This window comes from Triticum dicoccoides, chromosome 6B, assembly GCF_002162155.2.
Source record: "Triticum dicoccoides isolate Atlit2015 ecotype Zavitan chromosome 6B, WEW_v2.0, whole genome shotgun sequence".
Lineage (NCBI taxonomy): Eukaryota > Viridiplantae > Streptophyta > Magnoliopsida > Poales > Poaceae > Triticum > Triticum dicoccoides.
Window position 1 is genome coordinate 572,280,059 of NC_041391.1, and position 8,977 is coordinate 572,289,035.

General features: G+C 39.0%; 1 pseudogene; it reads right to left on the reverse strand.

Moving 5' to 3' along the window:
- Positions 1–4,627: 4,627 nt before the first annotated feature.
- LOC119321284 lies at positions 4,628–8,845 on the reverse strand (annotated as a pseudogene).
- Positions 8,846–8,977: the final 132 nt, after the last annotated feature.

Sequence of the window (8,977 nt, forward strand, 5' to 3'; positions counted from 1 at the left end):
GTAAACACTATTCTGATCAGAACATGAACTTCCCGAGTAACGCGCCTGACCTTCCCCGAGTACAAGGTGAACTTCACCTAAAATGTGTCCAAATCGGGCTTGCGATATACCTTTGGAAAGCTATGGACATCAATATCATGGCCCAAGTTATTTGGCAAAATGTAAGCGGTTTAAGAGCAGTTTTGAAAACCATTTTTTCTTCATACAAGAAACGTGAATCGTATTTTTGATCGCATTTCTAAACCGTTTATCAGAATGAGGTAAATAATATAGCGTTGGAAAGATGCTGCAAAACCGCTCCTTCGACACGTTGAAAATTTTCTCTAATTCCTTATGGATAAAGAGTAATTTTGAAAATTATAAAATTTCACAAACCGAATAGCCGAGTTCGTATTTTCAATGTAATTTCTAAACGGCTAATCCATTTGAGACAAATGATATGGCATTGGAAAGCTTTTGAAAATGCGCTACTTTTTCATGTTAAATGTTTTTTCTAATTTGGTACGGTTTAAAAGTAATTCAGAAAACGGTACAAGTTCCACCGAGTTCGTATTTTCAAGCTAATTTTTTTAGATGTACGTCTGAATGCAACAAATGATACGGCATTGGAAAGCTTGAGCAAATGCAAAACTTTTTTGTATATATTGTTTCTTCTAATTCCTTACAGTTTTAAGTCAAATTGGAAAATGGCTAAAAACATATTTTTGCTATAATTTCTACATACTTTATCAGAATGGGGCAAATAATATACCGCTGAAAAGTTACGGAAAATGCGAAACTGTTTCATGTTGATGGTTTTCTCTGATTCCTAGCCGTTTTCAAGTAATTGCGAAAATGCAAAGATCATTCGTTTTGCCTTTATTGCGAAACTGATTCTTCGAAAATGCACCGCGTGAAGAACGTGAACTTCTCGACACGTATACTTGAACTTCACTCTGTTTTTCACGTGCTTTTTTGCTCGTATATCACTATCCACTGCTCCTTGCTCTCCATCCATTCATCGGAATTGAGCAAGTGATATACCGATGGAAAGCTGCTGTAAACACGTAATTTTTCCGTGTTGATCATTTTTTCATACTCGCAAATGATTTTAAAAGTTTTTCATCTGAAATTCATTCAGCGTAGTAGTTGAACTTCATGTTGTTTTCATGTTGAACTTATGTGATATATTCTTATTTGTACACGCGCCTGAACTTCCCTCTATACGAACCCGACCCTTCGAGCTATCTTTGCAACCGTGGCTAAATACTGGTTTTAGTGTAATCTATATGATTTTAGTGTAATCTAGAAATGTTTTTTAGCAACTAAATACTGGTTTTAAATAGAAATCTCGCTCGCTGACGGATTTTGCTCTCGGGTCGTGATGAAATTGCGTTTTTTGCAATTTTACTGCCTGAGTTGTTTGACCTGAACTTCCCCTAGTGCTAGGTTGAACTTCCATCAACATTGCCCAAATGGGGCTTGCGATATACCATTGGAAAGCTATGGACACCAGTATCATGACCCAACATAAAATTTTGGCAAAATGTAAGTGGTTTAAGAGCAGTTTTGAAAACCGTTTATTTCTTCATACAAAAAACGTGAATCGTATTTTCGATCGCATTTCTAAACCGTCTATCGGAATGAGGCAAATAATATGGCGTTGGAAAGCTGCTGCAAAACTGCTCCTTCCACATGTTCATAGTTTTCTGTAATTCCTTATGATTAAAGAGTAATGTGGAAAATTGTAAAATTCCGCAAACCGAACAACCGAGTTCGTATTTTTGATGACATTTCTAAACGCCTAATCCGATTGAGATAAATGATATGGCGGTGGAAAGCTTATGAAAATGCGCTACTTTTTCATGTTGAAATCTTTTTTTAAATTTTGAACGGTTTAAAAGAAATTTAGGAAACAATACAAGTTCTAGTGAATTTGTATTTTCGAGCTAGTTTTTGAACCGTATGTCCGAATACAGCAAATGATATGGGGTTGGAAAACTTGAGGAAATGCCAAAAAAATTATCTATTATTTCTCGCAATTATTTATGATTTTAAGTCAATTTTGAAAATGGCTAAAAACATTTTTTGGTCGTAATTTCTACAAACTTTATCGGAATGGGGCAAATAATATACCCTTGAAAAGCTACGGAAAATGCGAAACTTTTTCATGTTGATGATTTTCTCCGATTCCTAGCGGTTTTCATGTAATTTTGAAAATAGCGAGATCGTGCGTTCTGCCTTTGTCGCAAAACAGATTCTCCAAAAATGCACCGTGTGAAGAACTTGAACTTCTTAACATGTCTACCTGAACTTCACTCTGTTTTTCATGTGTTTTTTTCTCTCGTAGCTCTTAAACTTCAATTCCGGTGAGCACTTAAACTTCTAGCAACCATTTTTCATTTATGAGTTGTTTTTGAAAGTGCAAAAAATGGCATTGTGTTTTTTATTTTTTAATTGGTAAATCATAGGTTTAAATAAACTCCAAACTTTTCTATTATTTCAATTTGAACTTCACCTTTTTATATTTTGAATAAAGAATTGTATTCGACTTTTATACGGAAAAAATCAAACATGGAAATACAAGGTGAACCTCTGTCGCAAGAATTTTTGAACTTCCACGAATAGAGTACTTGAACTTCTTTCAACGAACCTTTTAAGTTTTTATTTTTCTATAGTTTTATTCTCCCCTGAAATGCATTCATTGCAGTACTTGAACTTCTCGTTGTTTTCACTATGAACTTTTGTCACATTTTTGTGTGTACGTCGAATTACACGCAACTGAAGGTCGGACGTCATTTTTTTCATTTTAAAGCATGTAATTGGAGGTCGGACGTCCCGCAATATATTATTCTGAACCGTGCATGGTGGTGCATGTGAACTTCTTGCAACACATCTGAGTTTTTTTATAGTGGGTAGCAATTTCCAACTTTCCCACATCGAGCACTTGAACTTCTAGCAAGAAATGTTTTGCATTTTATGAGTTGGTTTTAAAAATGCCAAAATGGCATTTGTTTTTGTTTTTCGAACATGTAAATCTTCGGTTTTAATAAACTCCAAACTTACATGTTATTTTGATTTGAATCTCACATTGGTTTTATTTTCTATTAGTGGTTAGAATCTGAGTTTTAATAAACATTGAACCGCTCCATTGCTTTAATTTGAACTTCTAGGTTTCTTTTAGAAACGGGGAAATCCATTTTCTAATTAAATTTTCTAAACTATTTTTGTTATTTTAATTTGAATTTCTGTTGAGGAAACTTGTTGAACATGAGGAACTTTTTATACTTTCCCGGAATGTGCACTTGAACTTCTGGCAACAAAATTTTTAGACTTCGTCTTTTTATTCATGTTTTCTCATAGGAAATACACACCATGCAGTACGTGAACTTCCGTTTGTTGTCAATTTAGACTTCTCTCGGTTTCGTGAATATATCTGATTTTTTTTATAGACATTGAACCGCGCTACCATTTTTATTTGAACTTCATTGTGTATTTTTTTAAAAATGTAATAAACAATGTACAACTTCTTGGTTATTTCGAACTGAACTTCTTGGTTTATTCGTTAGTGACATCAAAAAATATGAGGAAAATATGAGTTTTTTATAGACATCGAGCTTCACCATTTTTAAATTTGAACTTTTTAGTTTTATTTGTTAGTAATGGGGAAAATACTTTTTTTATAAACATTGAACCGCACCATTATTTTAAATTTGAACTTTTAGTTTTCTAGAAAATAGAAAATATTTTTTATAAATTATTTTTAAATGTTCCTCTTCTTAATTTGAAACTCTCTGGGTTTTTTTAAAGTGAAAATCCGTTTTATACAGATTTTTAAATCCATTTATAATTTCTTGCTCAATTTTTTTGGACTTCTAGATTTTTAAAATATCTACATCCTCGTAAGTTTTTGTAAACCCTTATTTTTATACGCAATGTAATATAGCAGTTTTCATATTCTATTTTAAATTTTTTAGTTGTTTCTTTACTTTAATTTGAACTTCCTCATTTTTATTCTTTAGCAAGAAAAATATGTGTTTTTTTATAAAGTTCGAACTTATCTGTTATTTTAATTCGAACTTCTTGGTTTTATTATTAGAAAAAAAATGGTTTTAAATAAGCATAAGACATTTTTTTAAATTGAATTTCATACATTTTTTCTGTGAATATGTTGCTTGTTCTATACACTAGAACTTCATGGTTGCCGGCATATAGCCATACTAGAACTCGGCGTATAGTCGTACCAGTACTTCATGAAACGTCTCTAAGCGTAACAGGAATTAGCTCATGGACGTAGAAGGACAAAAATTGGAATTTTACAGCAAATCCGTCAAGTGAGAAGAGACTTCTCTTCTGATGAGTTCCAACACTATGAACGCTACATATAACTTACACTAAACACTCTTCTAATGAGCTGCAACACTCAGACGCTTAGATATAACTTACACTATTACATACACAGAAATAAAACAGCATGTCCTCTTCAATCGCGCATAGAAGAATGACCATATATAACTTACTAACACAGATGATGATCACTACATATATCACTAACTAAAGTGTTTCTGTCCGACGTGGCCTATGAAGAAAAAAGAGCGCTCAGAATGGACAAGTACAAGCGGGAAAATTCGTGCCGTGGTATGTACATCTACACCTCTGACATCAAGCTGCTGAACAACGAAGACAGATTGACGGCGACGCTGGCCAAACTCATGCCCCAGCAGCGCGACCGTGCAACCCTGTGTTGGTTGGGCGCCCCGGGGCCATCGTCTTCCTCCTCGCCGTCCGTGGAGGCCTTCGACAGCGTCGTGAAGGCGAAATGCAGCTCCTTAGCAACCACTGTCTGCACAGATCAAATTGAGGAGAACAATGCGAGTCTACATACATGGGCAACGAATTTCACTGCAGGGTTTGGGTTTAGCAGAGACGGATCAGCAGTGCTTACTGCTTCGCTGACTGGCTTCGACACCTGGAGGAGCTGCCTCAGGTCGCTGTGGTTCACCTTGCAGACTTTGACCTGAAATGTTCCGCCAAATTGGGATAAGCAACACATCTAAAACAAGAACAAGAACGGATTTCAAATGGAACACTATGGGTCTGGGGTTACCTCCGCTTCGGTACAACCCCCTAAACACATCAACGGCTGTGATTATTCTATACCCCTTTATAATAAAGGGCATGATGGTATTTTTGAAAGTACATTGTCCACAACCAGACCTCCGATACGCGGGCGAGCGTACGAACAAGCACCCGCTAGGATGCACATCTGGGCCAGCCCACCAGGCGCTAGGCCACTTGCTATTTAAAGCAAGACGTAAAAAAGACGAATCGAGCTCCTGACCACGTCTCCCAAACTTCACAACTTACCAATCCACTACTCTGCCCTATAGTTATAAAAGTAGCTCAAGATTTATAAGTACATACTATGCCGGTGCGCAAAACCAGCCCATCGGCCCATCAATCTGGACCAGCCAAGAAAAAATTATGTGTTTTATTCACACTTCTAAAGACTCGATTATCAACTGTAGGCTTTCTTGCCTAAAAAAAAAAGAAACATTAGACTTTCTGCTTGTGGAGATATTTTCTAAAATGCCAAAACGCTATATATATGAATGCAACTAAAAAGAACACCTAAAATACTTTTTGTGCATGCAACTCGCCTGCCATAGACGACAAATTGATCTAATAGGACGTTTTCTGTAACAAGATAGGGCCATCTTAGATTTTGACACAGTGACCTCGATTTTGATGGACCGCCCTGGAACACACGAACACCCCAATCTCCAAGGAGGAAAAACATTCGCGAAATTGAAAATGTTCATCGATTTGAAAAAAGTTCATGAATTTAACAAAAAAAGTTCGCAAAATTGAAAACGTTCATCGATTTGAAAACAAGTTCACAAATTAAATGCTTTATTCATAGGAGGCCGCCCGACCGGGCCGGTTCCCAAGGCCTCGTACGTTCCAATTCAAGGCACAATGCCAAGCTGTTTCGGTTGTCAAACTTTCTGCATTTTCTGGAGTTTTCTCGGCCAAAAAAGACCGATAAATGGCCGAACGTGTAACAACTTGCATACTATGTCAGAAATGATTCAGACCTGACATGGATGTCTACCATGAACATGCCCACCTGTTTGCAAAAGTTAGGGTGATTTGAAGGATGTCCAAACATATACCATGACGGAGGGTGTTCAGGTAGGCGTGAAGGCTTCCTGTGAAAGTATGTTGTTTTTTGACATCCTTGAAATGACCCCAAATTATTCCTGGCCCTATATGACCAATTCAAGGGAACATGCCAAGTTGTTTTGGTTTTCGACAAATTTTGTATTTTTCAGAGTTTTCTTGGTAAAAGAAGACCGATAAATGGACAGGCGTGTCAGAACTTGCATACGGTGTCAGAAATTGTTCAAACCTGATATGGATAACTACCATGGTCATGCTCACATGCTTGAAAAAGTTGGGGTTATTTCAAGAATGTCTAAAACTGGACCATGTTTCAATGGGGGGTGTTCGAGATGGCCAGAAGGCTCCACCTGAGGGTTCGTTGTTTCTTGACATAATTAAAATGGTCTCAATTTTTTTTCCAGCGACTTCTATGATCAAATCAAGGCACCTTGCCAATTTGTTTGTGTTTTCGACAATTGTTACATTTTTTTGGAGTTTTCTCGATGAAAACTGGCCGATAAATGGCCGGACGTGACACAACTTGCATATTGTGTTGGAAATTCATTCAAACCTCGCATGGATGCCTACCATGGGTATGCCCACTACTATAAAAAGTTGAGGATATTTCATGCATGCTAGAAATAGATCACATTCAACAGAGGGTGTTCGAGTAGGTGAGAAGGGTTCGTTTGAGAGCTTGTATTTTTGGCATCCATCAAATGACCCCAATTATTCCATGATCTTATATTTCCTATCCTGTTTTAATTTTTCTTTTTATTTCCTATCCTATTTTATTTTTTCTGTTTCTTTTTCCCTTTTTCATCTTCTTTGACTTTTTGTTTTTTTGTTTATTGTTTCTGTTTCTCAAATTCAAAATTTTCAAAATTCAAATTGTGTTCATATTTTTTCGGATTTTTTTTAAAAAGTTTATGTACAATTTTTAATTTCTATTTTATGAAAAGGGGAAAATAAAAACGAAAGAAAAGCAAAGAGTGAAGGTGCTGCGTTTTTTTCTTAGCGTTATTTTATCTCGTTCAAAAAGAGGAAAATAAGATTAGTAGGCACGCAAGGTTAGCTATCTCAGATGGTTGTGCACTTACGCATTGTTCCTGAGGACTCTGGATCGAATCCCAGGTCGGACGCCCACTTTTTTGAAGTTTAAGACTTAAAAATGAAGGGGGGTGTACCGAAGCGCTCCTCATTACCAAGACATCTTGAGGCAGCGATTCAAGTAGGCAGACGGTGTCGTCCATATGGAACCTAATGTTGCGCTGTTTGCGCAGAGTCCACACCGGGGAGTGCGGGCCTGAGGGGCTCGGAGCCGGAGAAACAACGACCCTCTTCCTCCCCAGGATCCTTGTGCTGCGCTGCTTGGGAAGCTCAAGCTGGTGGCAAGAGACCCTATGGTTTATCGGAATCTGCAGACACAAACGTCTCGTACCAGTGGAATGTGTAAAGAATAGTTGTTATATATCTTGCCATCAGCAGGTTTAGGCTCCATTCAGCACACCATCTCTGTTATTCACTTTTGCTTGTGATTAGCTTTATTTCTCACTCCACCAAGCCTCATTTGACTCGACCGGAAGTTGTTATATATCATTGATGGCACTTCACATGCGAGCATTCAGACTAATCGTTCAATCAATCGAGGCAGTTAAGTTCAGTTAACAAAACTGCAGAAACACGAGAAGAAATGCAACATCATCTTCTGCAAGGAACGAGATGTTCGTGGCTGGTGGGTGGCGTCCAAACAAAGTCCTGCACCCTAGAAGATCAGGCGAGACCTGCGCGCGTGGCTCCACTCCTTCGCACTCCACCCAGATTCCCTGTCAAACTCCTACACCGCGTCTCTCTCTTGACGTCGGGGATTGAGCACTGTTTTGGGTACCGCTCGAAATTTCGTGATCCCGAGCGGTTACCGCATTTACCACTACCCAACTAAAAACATTCATACCGAGCAAAAAAAATCGAGTTTTTTTGAAAATTTTGAATTCGAACCCTGACTCAGGTAAATAAAGGCATCTCTGTAGTACGAAAAGGACCGGTGATGGCGTAGTTGCAAAGGCATGCTCTCGAGTCGCGGGTTCGAGTCCTTTTGCCCTCGCGTTTTTCTTTCTTTTTTAGAATGCAAAAGAAAAAACCAAAAGTTTTGAAATTCGGGGAGCGGCGAGGAATCAACCTCGAGACCTGCAACCTAAGGGCAAAGGCTGGCGCGCGCGAAAAACCACTACGCTAAGTTAGGATTACTGATCAAAAAGAGTTAAAACTTTATCTATATCAACTTTCAAATATTTGAATTCAAAATTTATTTTAAAATTTCGTCCGAATTTTTTTGGTATTTTGTGGTTACCGTGGTAACCATGAATTTCGGTGCCCCCCGAGAAAAAAGGACCGCTTGGGATCCAAAACCTTGGGATTGAGAAGGCCATGACGGCAGGTGGAGGAAGGTTATGGCGGAAAGCAGGACCAAGGCGGGCGAGGGCGCCGCACACGAGGAGCCAACGGGCAATGGGCTGCGACAAGCTGGAGGGTCTAGGAGTGCTCGCCGGAGGTAGAAAGGGAGAAGAGGAAGGCAGAGGGAGGGAGGAGGCCCACCAGAGAGAAGGGGTGCTGGGTTGACCGCACCTGCGTCGGCAGCAAGCTGGGGACTGCGGTGGAAGGCAGCCCAGGACTGCACGCGGCGGTGGTGGTTGGAGCTCATAGCCAAGCACGGTAATGGCAGAAGTGTGGCGGCGGGATCCAGTGGCGCGCGGGAAGATGGCTGGGACGGTGGTGTGTGCTATGGGGGCGGCGACGCGTTCTGCCGAGGGAGGGAAGGTGGGGGCGGCAGCTC